Genomic DNA, 17,694 nt, shown 5'->3' on the forward strand with positions numbered 1-17,694 from the left:
AGGGGAAGGACAGAAAGGAAAGCCTTTCCCACATCAGCCTTCTTCCAAGCAATTCTGCTTGCTTCCTTTAGCAAAACATATAAATTTTTTTGCTGTAGGAGTCAGCGGAGAGATCAGGCACATTTGTGCTCTGGTGTGTCTCACTGCCTTTGCACCTTGTCCTTCATGTTCGCCTGAGTTTCTCTCGATCTCCTGACATCGTTGCACTCACAGGCCCCTTGTAAAATGTCCACTCACCCACACACGGAAACATCCAGCGCTTTCCCCTTGTCTCCCTTGCATGCGAACGCGGGCTCTCCAGGAGTCCCACGCCTACCATGTGCTGGTGTTCTCACAGTAAAAGCCACGCAAACATCCCCACAGTGCCACATTCATCCCTGCTGGCTGTTCTCTCCCTGGGACAGGGGACGGGGGAGAGGTCTAACAGAATTTTTTTTGGGGGGTGTAGTGAAAATCTGTACCAGATCTTACAGTTTCGTAAGCTGCTGGTTGCACCAGAAACCTCTGCGATGAATAATTGCAGAGTGCCGGTGGATGTAAGGATGACTCATTGACCAGAGTAAAACAAACAAAGCAACTGTCGTTAGGTACAGCGTTTCTGCTCTCTGCCGTGTTCCTGCACAGAGCACGCTGGAGGCTCAAAGCGTTCCAGCTGTTGTTTGGCTAGCATTCGTAATCTTCCAGGCAGGAGTTTTTGTCTGGCGGTCACCCTTACAAACAAGGGGCTCCCCTGAGATCCACGGGGAATCTCTCGACCGTGGAGGCGTTTAGGCGGGGATCTAGAGAAGGGATTGAACGGCTGCACGTGAGCAGCGTTGTTCTACTCGGCGCTCTCAAAGAGTTTTGGCTCCGTCCCCGTCTCACGATACCAGGTTTAATAAGGAATCTTGAATGGACCGACACTGATGATTTGTGCTTCCGAGCGTGAACAAAAAGATTAAGTGACATCCAGAGTTATTCAGGAAGTCACTGGGAGGATGGAAAGTAGGAACCAGCTGACCTGGTTCCCTTCCCAACACTTATCTCTGGCCTGTGCTGTGTCCCAGCTGGTTTGCAGCATTAGTGAGCCTGCTGTGATTTTTCTGGTCTCTCTCATCCCCGCGCTGCTCGGTTTGCTGGCACGGCTACTGTTCCTGTTCTCTTTCAGTGTTGTCATTGCAGTGGAGAGCTCTTGGAAGCCCTTGTTAGCTGCCATCCAGAGCTGGTAAATGCTAAATGGTAAAAAAGTAGGGAAGGAGTCGGTATCAAATATATTTCTCTACCTCGTTTTGTTTGGGATGAGAGACGGCAGCAGATTAAGTGCTCGGCAGAGGAGGAGCTGGGGGCTGGGGGAGTTTGCATGTGACACCGTGGGCCTCTGAGAATGATGTAAGAGGGAATGATTAAAATAGAAGAACTGGACATGAGTCAGAGCTTGAAACCCTTCCAGGGAAGTGAAGTTTTGCAGAGCTGTGAGGGACATGGTGAATCTGTCGTGGAAACAGCTGACTCCACCTCCTGCTCTGCTCTCCCTGCAGTGCTTCAGCAACGTAGGAGGCGGGCGCGTTTCGAACGTATGGGCACTGGCGGGCTCTCGGGGGTGGGCTAGGGAGAGAATTATGATTAAAGTGCAGTGCACTCGGGAAACTGAAATAAGAGGAGTCTGTACATCTGCCCAGAGATGTTGTGGATGCCCCATCCCTCTAAGCGTTCAAGGCCAGGCTGGATGAGGCTTTGAGCAACCTGATCTAGTGGAAGGTGTCCCTGCCCACGGCAGGGGGGTTGGAACTGGATGATCTTTAAGGTCCCTTCCAACCCTAACCATTCTCCGTACCTGCTGCTGGTTTTAGCGGTAAGCTGGAGGCCTGGAGATAGAGCAGCTAGTTGCTTAAACCTTCAGTCTTGACAATGCAGTGGCTGAAAAGAATGGCTTTTTATGACGTTTTGTGGATTTTTATGGTATTCAGTTGAGCAGCTGGCAAAAAAAAAAAAAAAAGATAAAAAAGGCCCCATTGCTGTGAGGGCAGCAGGGCTGTGGTCCGCACCGTGCTGGGGGAAAGGAATGAGAGAAGCCGCTGTGATCCTCTATGTTGGCATGCATGGGTGATATATCAGTCCTAACTCAACCTTAGAAAGGAGATGTTCTGTCACTGAAGGAGGTAGCCCACAGGAAGAGGAGATAGAGCTGGTCATCATTCAAGAAGCTCAAAGCTGAAAGTGATAGGCTTTTTCCATGCTGTGGACACAGCCTTTGGCAAGTGCCAGTGCGTTGTCGGAGTGCTGCTCCGAGGAGATAGCTTGACAGGTGGAGTAGCCTGTGTAAGTAGCACAGAGGGAGGGTTTGCACTCAGGATGTATGGCAGGAAAGCGGACACCTTCCGTGAGAACGGTCAGAGTCTGCCAAGGCAAGGTGGGGAGATGCTGCATTGTTTGGTGACTGCACAGGAGGAGGAAAAGGATACGGTACCTGGTTTCTCCCATACAACTTCAAACAAGCTGTTTTGCTGTTCTTGGCTGTGTGCAAAACAGATAACACACTCAGCTCTCCTTTGGGCTCAGTAGCTGAAACCTAGTGTGTAAATGCCAAGGATCACTGCTCAGGTGCCAAGGAAGAGCTGCAATACTGGGGATCAGTGCATAGGTGTGTGTAGAAGTCTCCCTTCCCTCTGCCTGTCAGCCACGATGTGGAGGTTGTGAGAGCCAGCACTGATCTGGCAGCCACTCTAACGTAGCCTCAGTATTTGTTGTGAGCATCAATGCGATGGCAAACTGCCGAATCTGGCATCCGTTTTCCACGAGCTGACCACAGCCGGGGTTCCTCTTGCCAGCTCTCAGCTTGTAATGCGGCGGCGCCTTCTTGCCAGGCTATTTTTCATGTCTACTGTCTTCTTCCATGTTGACTTACAAAGTTAATGTCTTAACTTCTGCTTCCAGTGAACACCAAGTGCCAATATCTGCTTTTTTTCTTCATCTGATCGGTTGTTAGATGTGCATGTCCTACCCCCTGCGCTCCCCACCAATATGGGTAGAATGTTGCATCGTGTGAAAAGGCGTTGCCTTGTGGGAGACACTAGACAGCAAAAAGCAGGGCTGCCTTTGGGTTAGGCAGCTTTCGTTTTGCAGCTTCCCCCGACCGTTTGACGTATGGCTGAGATAACTGAGTGGTGAACGTAAGTGCGTGGGGCTTTGCCAAGTTACACAGTCTCAGCTGTTGTCCGTGCAAACAATGGGGGGACATGTTTTGCCATGTGTCTGGAAAGGCTGGCATAACCACAAATTACTGAGAAAATAAATTCTGCTCCTCTCTGTAGGGACTAAGACGATAAGCAGTTCTTCTCCTTGCTCCAATGGTTTCCCTGCTTTGGATTTGGTTGAGGTCCTTCCTTGCATTTGGAGAGAACCAAGTGAGAGTCTTCTGCACCACACAAACTGAGATTTGGGAAACTAGTAATATAATTTCTTTAACAAATAATTGCCAAACTCCAGTTGACTGGGATGAGCTCCCTGGGGGTGCAAAGAGGCAGCCCATACAGCTTTTCTCATAAGAAATGTGATTTCTGTGTTCACCCTAAGACCTCTCACCTGCAGCACTGAATGAATATCATGGCTCACGTGGGCTGCTGAGGGGCCAGCCATGTCTCTTGTCACCGAGACCTTTTTACCTACCAAAAAAAAGGAGGAAGGATGGAGCTGTATTTCTCTTTAAACACCAAGACAGAGTTTAAAGAAATACTGGAGTTAAAACTGAAATATTTCTAAGGAAGTAGGGAGAAACTTCTGCGGTTTCCCACTTAGCTAGATGGTTATTTCAGTGTGTTGGTCCACAAGCCATTTCCTAAAGTCTGAAAGAAATCGGCATGATTTTTTTTTTAACTGATGCTAAATTATGATCTATATCCTCAGCAAACAAGTAATTTACTCTTCCACATAGCTTCACTGCTCAGGCCTGATTCACCCAAGCACTTGGTCGACTCATCCTCCAGCCCATAAATCACTCCTTCCAGGGTGGTGTCCCAGCTCAGGTTCAGCTCTGCGTGTAGAGACACACTTTCGGATGTGGCCAGCTAAAGTCAGTGGAGAAATGTGCAGGCTGAGGACCTCTCTGTACAGGTAAACCCACCAGATGAGCTGCAGGAAGGAGCACGAATGGAGATGATGGGCAGGACTCAGGTAGCTCGCTCTGTCTTGTGCCAGTACCCCAGCATAGCAGCAGAAAGTTTCATGTCTTCTTCAGGAACTGATTGATTTCTAAAAAAATAATATGCTTTTAATCATTCTGTTTGCATGAAAACTCAAGTGGAGGTCCTGAAAATTAGTAATCGACAAAACTCCTCTTACTGTTAGAGTTTTACCCCATGAATTGGGTTTTTTCTGTTAGCCATCTAAGTAAATTCTTTGCTATAATTCTTTATTAACCTAATTTTAAAAATAGATTTGATTTGAGCAATCAGTGACTTTTCTAATGCTTAAGTTGGACACTAACTGGGCAGCTGGTCTCTCCTCCCCTCTGGGCCTGGTTCACCACTCTGAAATGCAGGCACGAGCCCAGAGCAAAAGTCAGCATCTCTTTTTGGCCCAGGCTGTGTTCCACAAGTCTGGAGTTTCCCAGATCTCTGGTGTGGGGCTTGCATGTTACTTACCACTCTGATATCACGTGTTCCTATGTTCATGATTACATCATCCGAATAACCTGGCAAGGTGGACAGTATTAGCATTTAAGTAATTTTTTTAAAGAATGAGCGAAACAAAGTACTGAAAACACAGAGAAAAAGATTTGAAAGGTGCCAGGGCCCATAACTTCTACTGAAAGAGAAGAAAGAAACCCAAAGATGTTTTGTTTCCGAGAATGTCCTTAAGTGACTTGTCCATCATCATTTGAAAAACTCGTGAAGAATTGAACCAAAGTCTCCTAAGCACAAGAGCATCTTTCTTCCCCTGGGGAAATGTTCATTCAGAGATCAAAGCCGCAAAATTATTTTCATTAGAAATTATAAGGAAAAAACAATGCAACTATCACTTTTGAGTCTGAAAGCATTTCGATCACCAAAGCTGCTTGACTTTCTTAAATAGGAGGCTGCTTCATTTGGAAATCTTAGCCACAAATAATTAGGAGCATTGGCAGGATCAGTGCTCTTTAGCAGCAGGTAATTGGTTGTGCGTAACCTCCACCCTGTTAGAGCCCCCAGATGTGGGAGGAGAATCACGCACATGCATAGAGGAGCAAAGCAGATGGTCAGGAGGGTGGAGGGGCTGTCAGCGATGTGTGGCCGATGGGGCTTCAGGGGACTTTTGCTCGTATTTGGGTGGAACTGGCTGCCCTGGAGGGCCGTGCTCCCACAGCTGGAGAGGGATAGTTATGTTAGAAATGCCATGGAATCTTTATCCAAAGAGGATGTGACACAGGGCTGTGAAGTCTCCTGGGGGGAGAGAGCAAACCTCCCTTTTGGGTGATGAAGGAGCAGGACTGTCAGTCCCGTACCCAGCTGAGGAGGGCATCTCCCTTCGCAGGGGGCAAAGCTGCCACGGTCCTGGGTCTAGACGGAGCAGGAGGCAAAGGCTCCCGCAGGGCTGCGTGCTCTGGAGCTGGTGACCAGGCACGCCGGGAGCACAGGGTTTGCCAGGCTGCCTTTAGGGTGACTCTTGCCGCTCTAGGAACCAGCGCAGGGCCCGAGCCAGCCAGCGTTTGCCGTCGCGCCCACCTGAGGGGCTCACGTCTGCTCTCTGCACCAAGAATGCTCTCAGAGGCAGCAGCTGCCAACATAAGCTACACTTGTTTATTTTATTCTCCTTCTTTTTTTCCAGTGAATGCCTTCTCTCACCCTCAGCCCTGCTTCCCCCCTCCACCTTTTTTTTCTTTTTGTTTAAATTGTTTGACTTGCAAGCTCCATCCCTGGGGAGAGTCCCGGGCAGAGATTCACCTGGCCGGAGCCAACTGGCAAATAGAGTCTTTCGCAGACAAGACAGGAGGGCCGGTTGGTTTGAGCAGCTTCACCTTCAGCCAACAGGAAAATAAAATCCTATTTTTGGAGAAGGATTCTGTTGGCGTGAAGACCTGCCAGGATTCCTTGGAGCAGCAGCTGCCAGACTGCCTCCCTTACTCCATCAGGGAAAGTGTTTTAAACTGAATCAGATGTTGTATACATACAACACACCCACCCACATGTGCACACCTGAAAAGGCCTTGGGGAAGCACAGGACCCGGTGCATCTCACCGTTTCTGCTTCCCTGAGGAGAGCTGCTTCCACGGACAAGAGACTAGACGTGGTGGCATCTGCTCAGACCAGGAGCAGCCCTTTGGCTGACAACAGCAAGAAAGGGCAGGCTGCTCTGTTGGTTTTAGGCAGAGGAAGAAAGGACGGGGAGGTGGAGGGGGTTGTAATCCCCTGATGTAGGTTCCAGTGTCTGTCTGGGTCTGGTTGTTCTCCGCAGGAATCTCCTGGTGTAGGAAAGGACGCCCTTTGCAAGGCGTGTGGATGATCAGGAATTAAGGCACTATTGTTGCATCTCAAAGATGGAGATTTAGTTACTGGTCCAGCTTTGGGCCTCTCCGTTATCTGGGATAAATCAGTTTGCATCTCTCTCTGTCTTGGTTCCTCTCAGTAGTAGTTCCTCAGCCCCACGGAGTGCAGCGAAGACAAACTGTGCAACCGCCGTAGAGCTCTGCTTGGGGTGTGGGCAGGAGAGCACAGAAGCGCCTGGATCTTGCTTAGTACAAAGCATCTGCTCGTATGCTTTTTCTCCAACTCCTCTTCAAGCTTCATCCTGCTTCTTTCCTTGAACTTCTTCAGACAACGTGAAATCCATTCAGCTGGATGTTTTTTCCCCGCTTCCTCTGTATTTCCCAGCTGTTTGATACAGCCAAAAGTTTTGTCAAACCTGACTTCAGGCACCGTGGAGGAGCACCCTGCTGGCTCATGGCCAACAGAACTTGTTAGTCAAGCATTTTCCTCCTAGCTCTGCTGCCATTTGCCCTCCCTTCCCACTCCTGGTCCTTCTCTGCATGTCCTCTCTCTCTCGCATGGCTTGATATTTTTCACTAGTGTGTTTTTCTTCGCTGTCCCAATTCTTGAGCATAATTTCCAGGGACCAGTCTTCCTGGAAAAACAGCTGCACCCTGAAAAATGGTGGGTTTTCTGTACCAAAAAACCTCCACACTCACTTTGGGAAGGTCAGGAGACTCTGAATGTGCAGGGCTCTTTAATCTCTTTTACAAGTCTCCTGTAATGGGCTGCCAGTTGCGACCTGCCTGTCTGCCAGCACCATAAAACGAGCTTCCTGCCCCATGTGTTCTCCCTCGGTTTGGGCTCTTCAGGCTGCTGGAGCAGTGCAGGGAAGAGGAGAGGTGGTGCTGCTTACAGGAACAAAAGAAATGGGATAACAAAGTCTGTTTGTAATGCCTAGGCTGCTTGTTTTGGTTGAATTGTGCTAGTTTTGTTCCTGGGGAACATCTCTGTCCTTTAGGCTCAGACAGGAGGGGAGATGCCCTGAAAAAACAGCTTTTACAGACATGTGAGATCCAATAAATTAGGACACTGTGGTCGCTGGAACTGTTATTGTGGTTTAAACTGCTACTGCTTACCCCATGGAAAGAAAGTGCTTTCTTTTTCAGTAGGGGCTTAGAAGATTGATTGTTTCCTGCTGTGCACAGGACTCTGTTGGGATAGCTTTCACAACCTGGTTTGGGTCTTTGGAGACTGTAGGGATGCTGAAATATCCTTCTTCATGCCACAGCCACCAGACTTGGTCTCATTTAATGTTCAAAAGACTGTTAGTACTTGTGTTGCCAAGCTCAAATATTGGTCTAGGACGCCTGGGGGTTAGTTGAATCGAAGCTGCTCTTTCCATTTGTCTCCTCCTCTGCGTTTGTTTTACAGCTTGGTCCAAAAGGTGCTGGGGGACCACCCATCACCCCAGAGATCTGTGGGGTGCTCATGCCAACAGAGCAGATGGTGTGTTAAGGATGATGAGGTGTTGGCAAGGATGGGGCTTCGCTGCTAAGGGTTGTCTTGGGCCTGGCTGTTGTAGCAATGGTGCCAGCCCACACTTTTCTGGGTTTTCTTCTGTTTCCTCCTGCTTTGACCCTTTTCCATCCCATCTTGATGGGCAGAAACCCTAGCTCTGCCGGGAGAGACAATGTGCTGTCAGCAGGTTGTATTGTTGAATCTCTCCTTGCTGGGTAGCATTAGCCAAGTGACCTCAAGTGCTCAGCTCTCTGCCTTCAAAACACAGGAATAATCTGCTTTTCAAATACTTGGAGATCCACTATTGGAAAGCCTATGTAAAAGTTAGATTTTTATTAACTCTGTTACTAAATGCCTCAAATCTCCTATGTCTTTATCTTGAAGCAGCAAGGTTAGTACTAGAAACTGAGGCATAAAAAGAGATTAGTGGGAAACATAATGCATTTAGATAGTTCCTTATCTGGACACTTTCATTCTGGCAGAGGAGTGCAGTGTTTCTATCACATTGGAAGAAATTTAAACCAAATTTAGAAAATACGTTTAGTCTGGAGCAAGTATTCCTCTAGATGATGGCATACTGCTGTAGCAATATTGATTTAATTGTACTGTTCAAAGTAGAAAAATCTTCCCACATTGGCAAGACCTTAGCTTGAGAGAAGACATCTCAGCAGCCCCAGGGCCAGGCTGCTCAGTGGCACCCCTGGGTCACTCTCTGCCCTCTGAGAAAGGCAAAATGCAGCTGGGGGAATGCTGAAGGCTGTGACTGAAATCTGCAGCAGCGTAAGTACAGTATCAGTCTATGCACACTCATGTTTTCTTTGGCAAGTTGTATGACTGTAAACAGCAAAATATTCCAAGGCAATCCTTTTTTTTTTTTTGTCTTGCCTGAGAAATGAGTTTTCCATCTGTTCCAATCTGATTGATTCAGCATGTAGCAGACTTATTTTTCCCCTTTTTTTCATTAAAGAAAATTGTAGCCCCCCTGTCGTCTTGTTATATTTGATGTCTTTGTCTCTAGATGGCAGAAGGCTGTTTCCAGTGGTTGCTTACCACAGCTTGTTGGCACGTGCACAGGCTTGAGGGATGCAGTGCCCAGCTGGGAGAAGGCAGACAACTCTCCCATTCACGGTGATGTCCATAAAATAGAAGTATGGAGTCCAAGCAAGTGATAGCTTGTGTCCGTGCGGGAGTGCGTACGGAATGCTGTAGGGAGTTGGTACAGAAGGGATGAAGTGCTGGCTCTGATCTCAGTGGCAAAATCTGGTTGTCTTACACAGGTCTCCCACCTCTCACCTTAGATTTGGCCAAGTATCTTTTTACCTGGCTGCACTGACCAGGAGTTGTAAACCCTCCAAGGTGAAGGGAGGTGTTGGATGATAACTTTGACTGCAAAGCTTCCCAGTATAGTTTTCTTGTTCTGTTTGCTGTGACACTTTCAATTTTCAGTGCTGCTGATGGGTTTCCATATCGTGTGTTGCTGTTGGCTGTCACATTTTGCTTCCCTCGGGTTTGCTTTTCCGAGGTAACCAGTGTTTGTAGTGCACAGGGGAGCAGGCAGGGAGAGAGCGCATCCTTCTGGCTCAGCAAGGACCATCCCTGCTACATCCCTGTCTCTAAGCTCTTAGCTAGCCCAGGACATGGTTGTGTTGTCCTTTGTATCCCACGGTCTGGTGGAGCCAGAGAAGAGTGTAAGGCAGTTTCGCTGTGACTGCTAGTTTGAGTCAGAAGTAACGCACCTCCTAGGAGCTGTGGGGTGTTGGTGTGTCTCCGGAGCACATCTTCTGGTGTAGCCTTATCTAAGCAGCACTGCGTACTGTCCAAGAGTGCTCCACCACAAAGAGACAAGGGAGCAGGGGTGGTTGGAGCTTTGCTTAGCAAATTCCCACTCTGAACTGAAGCACAAAGGTAGATTCTCTGCCTAAGAAGCCTTTTATATGCAAATATATTCCTTAGTTTCTCATCTGGATGCCCACAGTCAGAATAATGTGGAGAATAAAGCAGGATTTTGCCCCTGGCTGAGTTAACCAGATCTAGGAGTCAGAGCCTGGGGTTAGGCTCTGCATATGCTCTGCCCATGGGGAGCTCCTCCAGCACACGATGGTTTCTCTTTTGGCTCAGAGTGAGTCGAAGGAGGTGGATGCTGTGTCATATTTTACCTCTCTTCATCTGGAGGGGCATGCAAGAAAAAGGAGTGGAGAGTCACAGCACCCTCTTACCTCAGTGTTCCAGCCTCCCCAAAGCACCTTCTACCGCAGCGGAAGTTCGGAGTAGCCCTGATGCTGCTGATGTTTGAGCTGGTCCCTGCTAGCTCTTGGCAGCCTGCTCCCTGCCAGTCCTTTGCTGAATGAAGTTCAAGCTCAGGGGAAAATTGGGCCCAACCCATCTTAAACTCAACTGCTTCCTCCTTGAAAATGTCGGTGTAGCGAGTAAGAGGGTTTGCTAAGCACGGAGGATGGGTACCCCTCTGCGGAGCTCTTTCTGAGCGAGACAGAGCACGACAGGACCGGGAAGAGCAAGCTGCTGTACGATTTGCTTGTAATAGGGAATTGCAGGGGCTGTGGGGGAGCACAGGGTCTAAGAGTACGAGAGAGAACGTGTCACGCCACCATGTTCTGGCTCTGGCTCAATACCTCCACTCCCCTTTCTATAATTGTTTGAAGTCTTCCAAGTTTGTATTGGGTATAATGAGATGATGAAGAAGTCTTTTGTGGTGACTTTTTTAATGTAGTAAACATGGTCTTTCACAGCTCTGGGGTGTGGACCGTAATGAGCTTGGAACCGTCTGTTCTTCTGGCAAGCTGAAAGGTCGTGAATGATTCGGAGTCAATTCACTAGGCATCTTTGATCAGCTCCATTAAGCATCTGTGTAGGCTCCAACAGGCATTATGCTATTCAGCCACCCTATGAGAAGGGGGGACTGTTAAAAGGATTGCGTTAGTAGACAGGATGAAATAATTCAGATTGACAATCCATTTTTGAGGATAGTAATTGCAGTGAGGTTTGTGAATTCTTCCAAAACATAAGGGATTTGGGACTGACTTTTAAGGAAGTATTGACCTTTAAGGAAGTATCCTATCAGTAGGGTATTTCTTCCTGAAAGGGGATAGAAAGCACTGTCTCTTTAAATACAGAGTTTGATCTTAGAAATGTGGGAATATCATTTCACATGTAAACTACACAGATAATCTTCAGGGCTGCATATTCCTCGTTGGACATACTGGAGTACTTGGGTGAACCAAAAGGAGGACAGAAGCACTGATTTCCCTTCCTTCTCTCTGCTATGCACACACATGTTGTCTTTCTACATGGTGCTGCAAAAGCCTTGCCTGCCAGAAGAAGCATGCCCAGGGCTGAGAGCTGGTGCTGAGCAAAGGCACGGCTGGCTGAGGGCTGGACATGGCCAACAAGGTGCGTACAAGTCAGGTCCGGCAGCCTCAGCACTGGGTGCTTTTCGCAGCGTGGCCAAAAGCCTTCCTGTCTCCTCACCGATTCTTCCTCTCAAGGCTCCCCTTAGTTATTGTGCAGCTCATGGCTGAGCCTTGTGAATGGTACTTCTGGTTACCTTTCATTGGTCTACAGAGAGAGCAGTGACTCAGAGCTTTTGGCCTGCTAGAGCTTCTCACTGAGCAGATGTGCTGGTGGAGCAAGGATGGTTTGGATGAGGACAAGCAGACTGCTTGGCCCACACCTCCTAGTGACCCACTACCTACCAGGGTACTGCACTGGGTGCAGAGGGGACAGTTTTTCAGCTGTCTTTACACCAAGGTGTGCCATTAACTAATACTCCTGTTTGTCTCCTCTCCTCAGGGTTTTCCTGGTGATTTTGGGGAACGAGGACCTCCAGGCATTGATGGGAACCCAGTAAGTTGATAGCTTTTTCCTTTCCTTCTTTCTATTGCAGTACAGCACACTGTACTGCATCGTGCTAGTTAGAGCTGAAAGAAGCTCCTAAGTTCAGTGGCAGCTGCTGTTCGTGCCTCCTGTAAAACAAATGTATATCACTGTCCTGCTCAAGCATGCTGCAAATTCCCGTGTTCGACTCAACATCCTGTAACTGCCAGGTCGTCATGTTGCCATTTGCTTTCTGTCTCCATCTGTTGCCTTTTTGCACCTTGGCCTTGGGAGATGCTTTCTCACCCTGAGGATATGACTAGAAGAAAACTCAGCAGAGAAATGTAGGGATGTTGCTGCTGCTGAGCAGTCAGTGGTTGGAGCATGTTGTCCATACCATGGGGCCTGATGCAAAGGTCGTGACAGGCACAGGAAGCACCTTGTTGACTGGTGTGCTCTGGACAAAGCTTCTTATGAACATAGCAGGGAGACGTGGGCCCACGGACAGAGGGACGTATCATCATAAGGCACCACAGTCGGCTGCTTGAGGGCTTGTGAACCCGCAGAGGAGCAGGCGTTGTACTCAGTTGTGTAGAGGTGTGAGGTACAGAGAGAAAGAGACATGTTCTCCTTTTCACCACATCTCATTTTGTGAGGCGGTTAGCAAGCTGGTACCACGTCGTTTGCATCTCGCTAGCCCGTAGAATTAAGCTTCTAAAGTACTCCTTTCCCCATCCAAAGTGAATGTTAATGCTGGTGCAAGAAGTGCCAGATTCCCTGTGTCTGGGAGCGCTGAGAGGCAGACACTGTAGCCCAGGCTTCTGCTGCCCTGCCCCATGCCTCAGCCAGCCCTGGGACCGCAGCAGGAGAAGTCTCCAGACTCCTGAGCTCTTGGCCTCTCTCCGGTCTTCATGTGAACCCTGCTGGCTTTCTAAGAATGGGATGTGTCCCCTGGGAAGTGGGTCAGGATGGTCACAGAGACCATTTAAGCAGCTGGATGCTGATAACGTTTATTTTACTCTGCTCTCGTAGCACTTAATACCAAACAGTTGGGTTTGTGCTCAGTTTTCCACTGCTCCCAATTCATGCCCTTGTGGACTGCAAAAGTTCTCTGATGTATAAATTATTCTAAATTATCTTCCGAGTGACTTGGTTAGTTCTCCCTCAATTAGCATGTGAGCAGTACTGATTCGTCTTTGAACTTCCTGCTGTCTTGGTTATTCACACATAGTCACACAGTGCTGCTCTCAGTGTTTGATGGAATGATTTGTGTGAAGTAACCCACTCCACACATGTTTTCAAGTTCCCATCCATCGTATTTGCAGCATAAAAGTTATTTTCACAAGTGACTCTAATCACCAAGCCAAGCTACGCTCCAGCCTTTGTGGGAATTCAACACAAGAATCCCAAATGCAGTGAACTGAAAGAATTAGATTCCCAAGGAATACTTTTGTAGGACTTTTCCCATCCTTCAGTCAGCCCAAGCCGTGGGTCAGAGTGGAATCAGTAGTCCCAGAGTAGAAGACTTTCTAGATTGTATTTCTGTCTCCAGCCAGCCCACCAGGAAGAGCAGGATCCTGGAGGTCAGAAAGGCTTTTTGTTCCAAATAACTTGTTTTGTTTTCTTTTATATTTGCAAGTTGTCTAAGCCCCATTCAGAAGATGTGCTCAGTGTTAGCCGAATGCCAGTTCCCAGAGCATCGGAGAGAAGCAAATGTCCCTTCCGTTAATTCATCCAGAAGGATTGCTCTTCTTTCATCTTCTCAACGGCTTTTAAATATTAATGTGCCTTGGAGATTGTAGAATGAAAACAGACTGTTTCGGCTGACTTAAAGGGAGGTTCACAGGGTCACAAGTGGAGTCACAGACGCAGAAAAATGCCAGAAAGTCTGTTTGTGGAACACACAAATATGCAGAGTTTGCTAGGTGGAGTATGCAGCTAAATTGTAGGCAGGCGGGCAGGCTGCCCCGGGTCCTGAGCTGCCCCATCCTTGTTTGATCCCCTGAGCGCTTCAGCTGCTGCCGCCTCTGCCGTCGCAGGGGGATGGCTGAAGCCGACAGCCTCTGATCTTCTTTCCGTCCCCTCCAGACACAGCAAAGAGTCTTCCAACCACAGGGGCATTTTTCCCTCCTACCAACTTGCTGAGAACTATTGAGCCATCGCATTCCACATCCCCGTTCCCGGAGCGCTTTAGCCACTCTAATTAGTCTCTTAATCACAGGAATTAGACATGGGAAAGGACTGTTGATTCATCTCCTTGTCTCTTGTCCCAGTGCCCAGTTCATGCGCTGAAAAAAGGAGAACAGAGCCCAATTTCCCTCTCAGGTCAGGGACCGGCCTGTCATTACTGATAACCAGGACAGAGCACCTGTAAATCCTCCATTTCCCAGGCCAGGGAATGACTCAAATTAACAGCTAGTCCTGTCCTTCTCTCCCAAGGGAACCCACCCCCTCCTCTTCCAAGAGGAAATCCTCTCACATTAGACATGAGGCCGTGTGTTTCCACATTTCCCCTTTCTCTTGAGGAATACCCACATGACATAACTCAGAGATCTGGGCAGTCCCTCCTCAAACTGGTGAGACCAAGAGCCAACTATCCACCTAGTCTTCATCCCAGTCACCCTCAGGGCCTGCAGGGAAACTGGGAAACCCAGGCCACCGTGCAGTTCCTGTGCTAAGCATTCCTGGGGATATTCCCTCTTCTTGCCGAGCCTAGTAATGCCAGGCCTCCACTGAAAGCTTGAAGCCGACCTTATTACAGTAGCTCTGAGGATGCAGAAATCCCACCCGTGAGGAACAATCGCTCCACAGATGTCCCAAGTATGCAGGAAAGGAACAGGCCATAAAAAAGCAATTTTAGGCGGGTTGAGATTATGAAACGCTTTTTGTGTGTGCTTGCCCAATAGTCCTTTACTCCACTTCCCATAAAATAAACACACATAACCCTTTACCCAAGGAGGCTGAGCACGTTTAGTCACATTGCGTCCCCTTCTCTTTCATTCTTTCACTAGGCAAATCTTTCCATAAAAGGGGAGCTTTATTGCACTGAAGGGGACTCCACCAGATGTGCACCATAAACTGAGCTGGTCTGTTAGAGAAAGTAACCAGCGTGATCCAGAGCAGGGGTAGGGGTTGTCTGAGCCAACGGGAAGTTTAGTATTTCCAATGCACTTGTTTGGAGAGGCCTTGTTGGAGACGGAGATGTGGAAGAGCAGGTCCTTGCCCTGACAAGCAACCCACTGTCGATGCAGTGAGGGAGCAGGTGATCCATGGAAAGAGACCCAGGAATAATCTGAGCATCGATTAGGGATTGCTAAAGTACTTAGGGACCTAGGCTGGGGATTTGTGTGGGTCTGACACAGCTTCTCAGCTGCACTTCACCTGGAAATGCCATCAGGAGCCTGCCAGCACTCCTGGCACCTGCGTGTCTTCGGGAAGCTGTTACAGAGGGAGTTTGTAGCAAAGCTGAGAATTGCAGCCAGCCCCACAAACCCTGTCTCTGGGAATGGTGAGCCCTGAGGTGCCCTTGAAAAGCCTCTAAGAGAGGCTTTCCAAAATGCCCTGCTTGGGAGTGGTCTGTTAGAGACGGCAGTGGGGCACAGAGCCCAGGACAGAATCTCCGCAGCCCATCTCCTGCTCAGGGTATAATTAGGAGTGACTCGTTCTCCAAGCAGGTGCTGGGCTCCCTGCTCCAGGGACAGGGGTGCTCAGCCACCTCCTGCAGATAACCTGCAGCCCAAAGCTTAGGGGCTCTATCTGAAAATTAAAGAAATGCCTAGCTGATGGGGTGGGCGGGAGCCCAGAGGGATGAGGCAGAGTGCAGAGGATGCTGCTGGTTCCTCACCCTAAACCAGTCTTAAATACAGGAGGAGCAGCCTCGGAGCACCCCGTGTGCCAAGCACACTCCCCAGGCCCATCAGCCAGCACCAGAAACTAGCTTACCTTCCCCCAAACTCTCCAGTGTCATTTTCATCCAAGTCCCTTTTCGGAGTTTTACTGTTCCTTAACCAGTCCCCAAACCCTCGCCTTTCCCAATGCCAAGCAGCTGCTCTCTCCTTTCCACCGTAGCTTTGCTGCCCCCGTGCCCCCTCCCTGCCCACACCTTCCCCTCACCTGGGGCAGGCTCCCACCCGCTCCCCTGCCTGCAGAGTGAAATGCTTTTCTCCAGCCTGCTCCTCGGGGCGGGAGTCAGCCCTGCAACTTACTGCCGGACAACAAGCAGCCCTGTGTCTGGAGAGGCTGGGCTTGCACGCGTGCTCGCTGGCTGGGTTGGAAGTTCTGGATCCCTTTGGCCAGGGAAGGGGCTGGGGGGGGACGGAAGGCGGGGAGGAACAGTCCTTTCCCTTCCCTCAAGTTCTTGAAACACTGAGCTGCCTTTCAGCCCCTGTTTGTCTACGAAGCGTCCATAACCATGTCGGTTTGTCTTTCCTTTTAGGGAGAATTGGGAGCCCCAGGTCCTCCTGGAGTCCTTGGACTCATTGTAAGTACAAAAACAAATGGAGATCTGGCTTTTTGAGGCTTTAATTAACCCTTTCAGCCAGCATAACTGTGCACAGATTTCCTTCTTCCTGTGGCAGGGCAGTGAACAGGACGACTTTGTGTGGGGGAGGCATGACATCTGGGGAGAGAGGAGGTTGTCTGGGGGACTGGGAGGTGGAGGCGGGCAAACCTTTCTAAGCCAAAGGGGACAGATTCAAGGTTTGCTATTAGTGCCCTCATTCCTAGATAACTTGTCCTTTTGATAACATTTAGCAGGGTATTTCTTCAGCGATGCAATATTCATTCCACGCCAGGATCTGTTGTCTGGAAAAGCAAGCCCCTGTAAGCAGTTACCCAAGGACACACAGTTCTTGCTCCCCGGAGAGACCGTGGGCAGGAACTGTCTGTCCTCCGGGTATACAAGAATTTTACGTGCACTCTCACCATCCCATCACTAATCCAGGTAATTATGTACACTGCCAAATTCCACCCTTCATTACACTCTTCCCAGCAGGAGATAAATGGCTGTAAGGATGGGTGGCAACTCATCCTCTGGCAGCTGCACTGGGGGTTAGCCAATGCCCAGCTGAACGTATTATGGTTTATTTTTAGGTCTCAGGACTTGCTTCAAGTTATTTCCTTCCATGCACAAAAAGTGGTAGGCTCTGTTAGTACTACAGCAACTCTTCCCATACGATTCCTCTTTGGCTGTAATAATTCATGAAAACTTGACTTGCAACGAATGGTTAAAAGCCTTCCCCTTTTGCCTTTCCGTAGCCTAAATTACAGGAGCGTGTACGTCGGCTGAGATCAAGGCCTTGGTTGCCCTAGACATGGCACAAACACAGAGCACCAGACCCAGGAATCTTATGCTCCATGAAGGGAAAGCAGAGAATATGGTGGAACAAGTGAACCCATCTTGCAGATGGGGGATTGGAGCAAAGGTGGATTAAGGCTTCAGAAATTTTATCGTGGAGCCAGGAATTAGGTCTGTGTTTTCCCTTGTTAGTGGAGGTGAAAGCAGCTACTTTAGCCATCGCCGCAGTAAGGATGTGCTCCTAGCAAAGAGCTGTGAGAGGAAGATTGGTATTTAAAAGAATATGATTGAAGGTGTTGTCCAAATCGGCTCGTATTCCTCCTAGCTTTTGAAAAGGTTTATCTTAACCTGGTTGCTATTATCTCGCAGAGATTTGTTTCCTAGGAAGTGAACAGTCAGACATGGTAAATGTCGTTAAGATCCTGCAAGAGGTGATGTGGAAGGTGTCTGTCCTGCCCTCCTAGCTGGCCCAGCAGTGCCATGCTGTTACGTGCTTGGGATAGATCACAGGGGCCGGGAAGGACAGGTTTTGCCTGGATGGGGGGTCTGAAATGAGGTGAAGGGCACACAGGCAGCATGTGGTTTCCAACCTGCCTCTGTGGGCATGATGGTTTTGTCCCACGCTGG

Source organism: Eurypyga helias, unplaced genomic scaffold (assembly GCF_000690775.1).
Source record: "Eurypyga helias isolate BGI_N326 unplaced genomic scaffold, ASM69077v1 scaffold3598, whole genome shotgun sequence".
In the NCBI taxonomy this organism is placed as follows: domain Eukaryota; kingdom Metazoa; phylum Chordata; class Aves; order Eurypygiformes; family Eurypygidae; genus Eurypyga; species Eurypyga helias.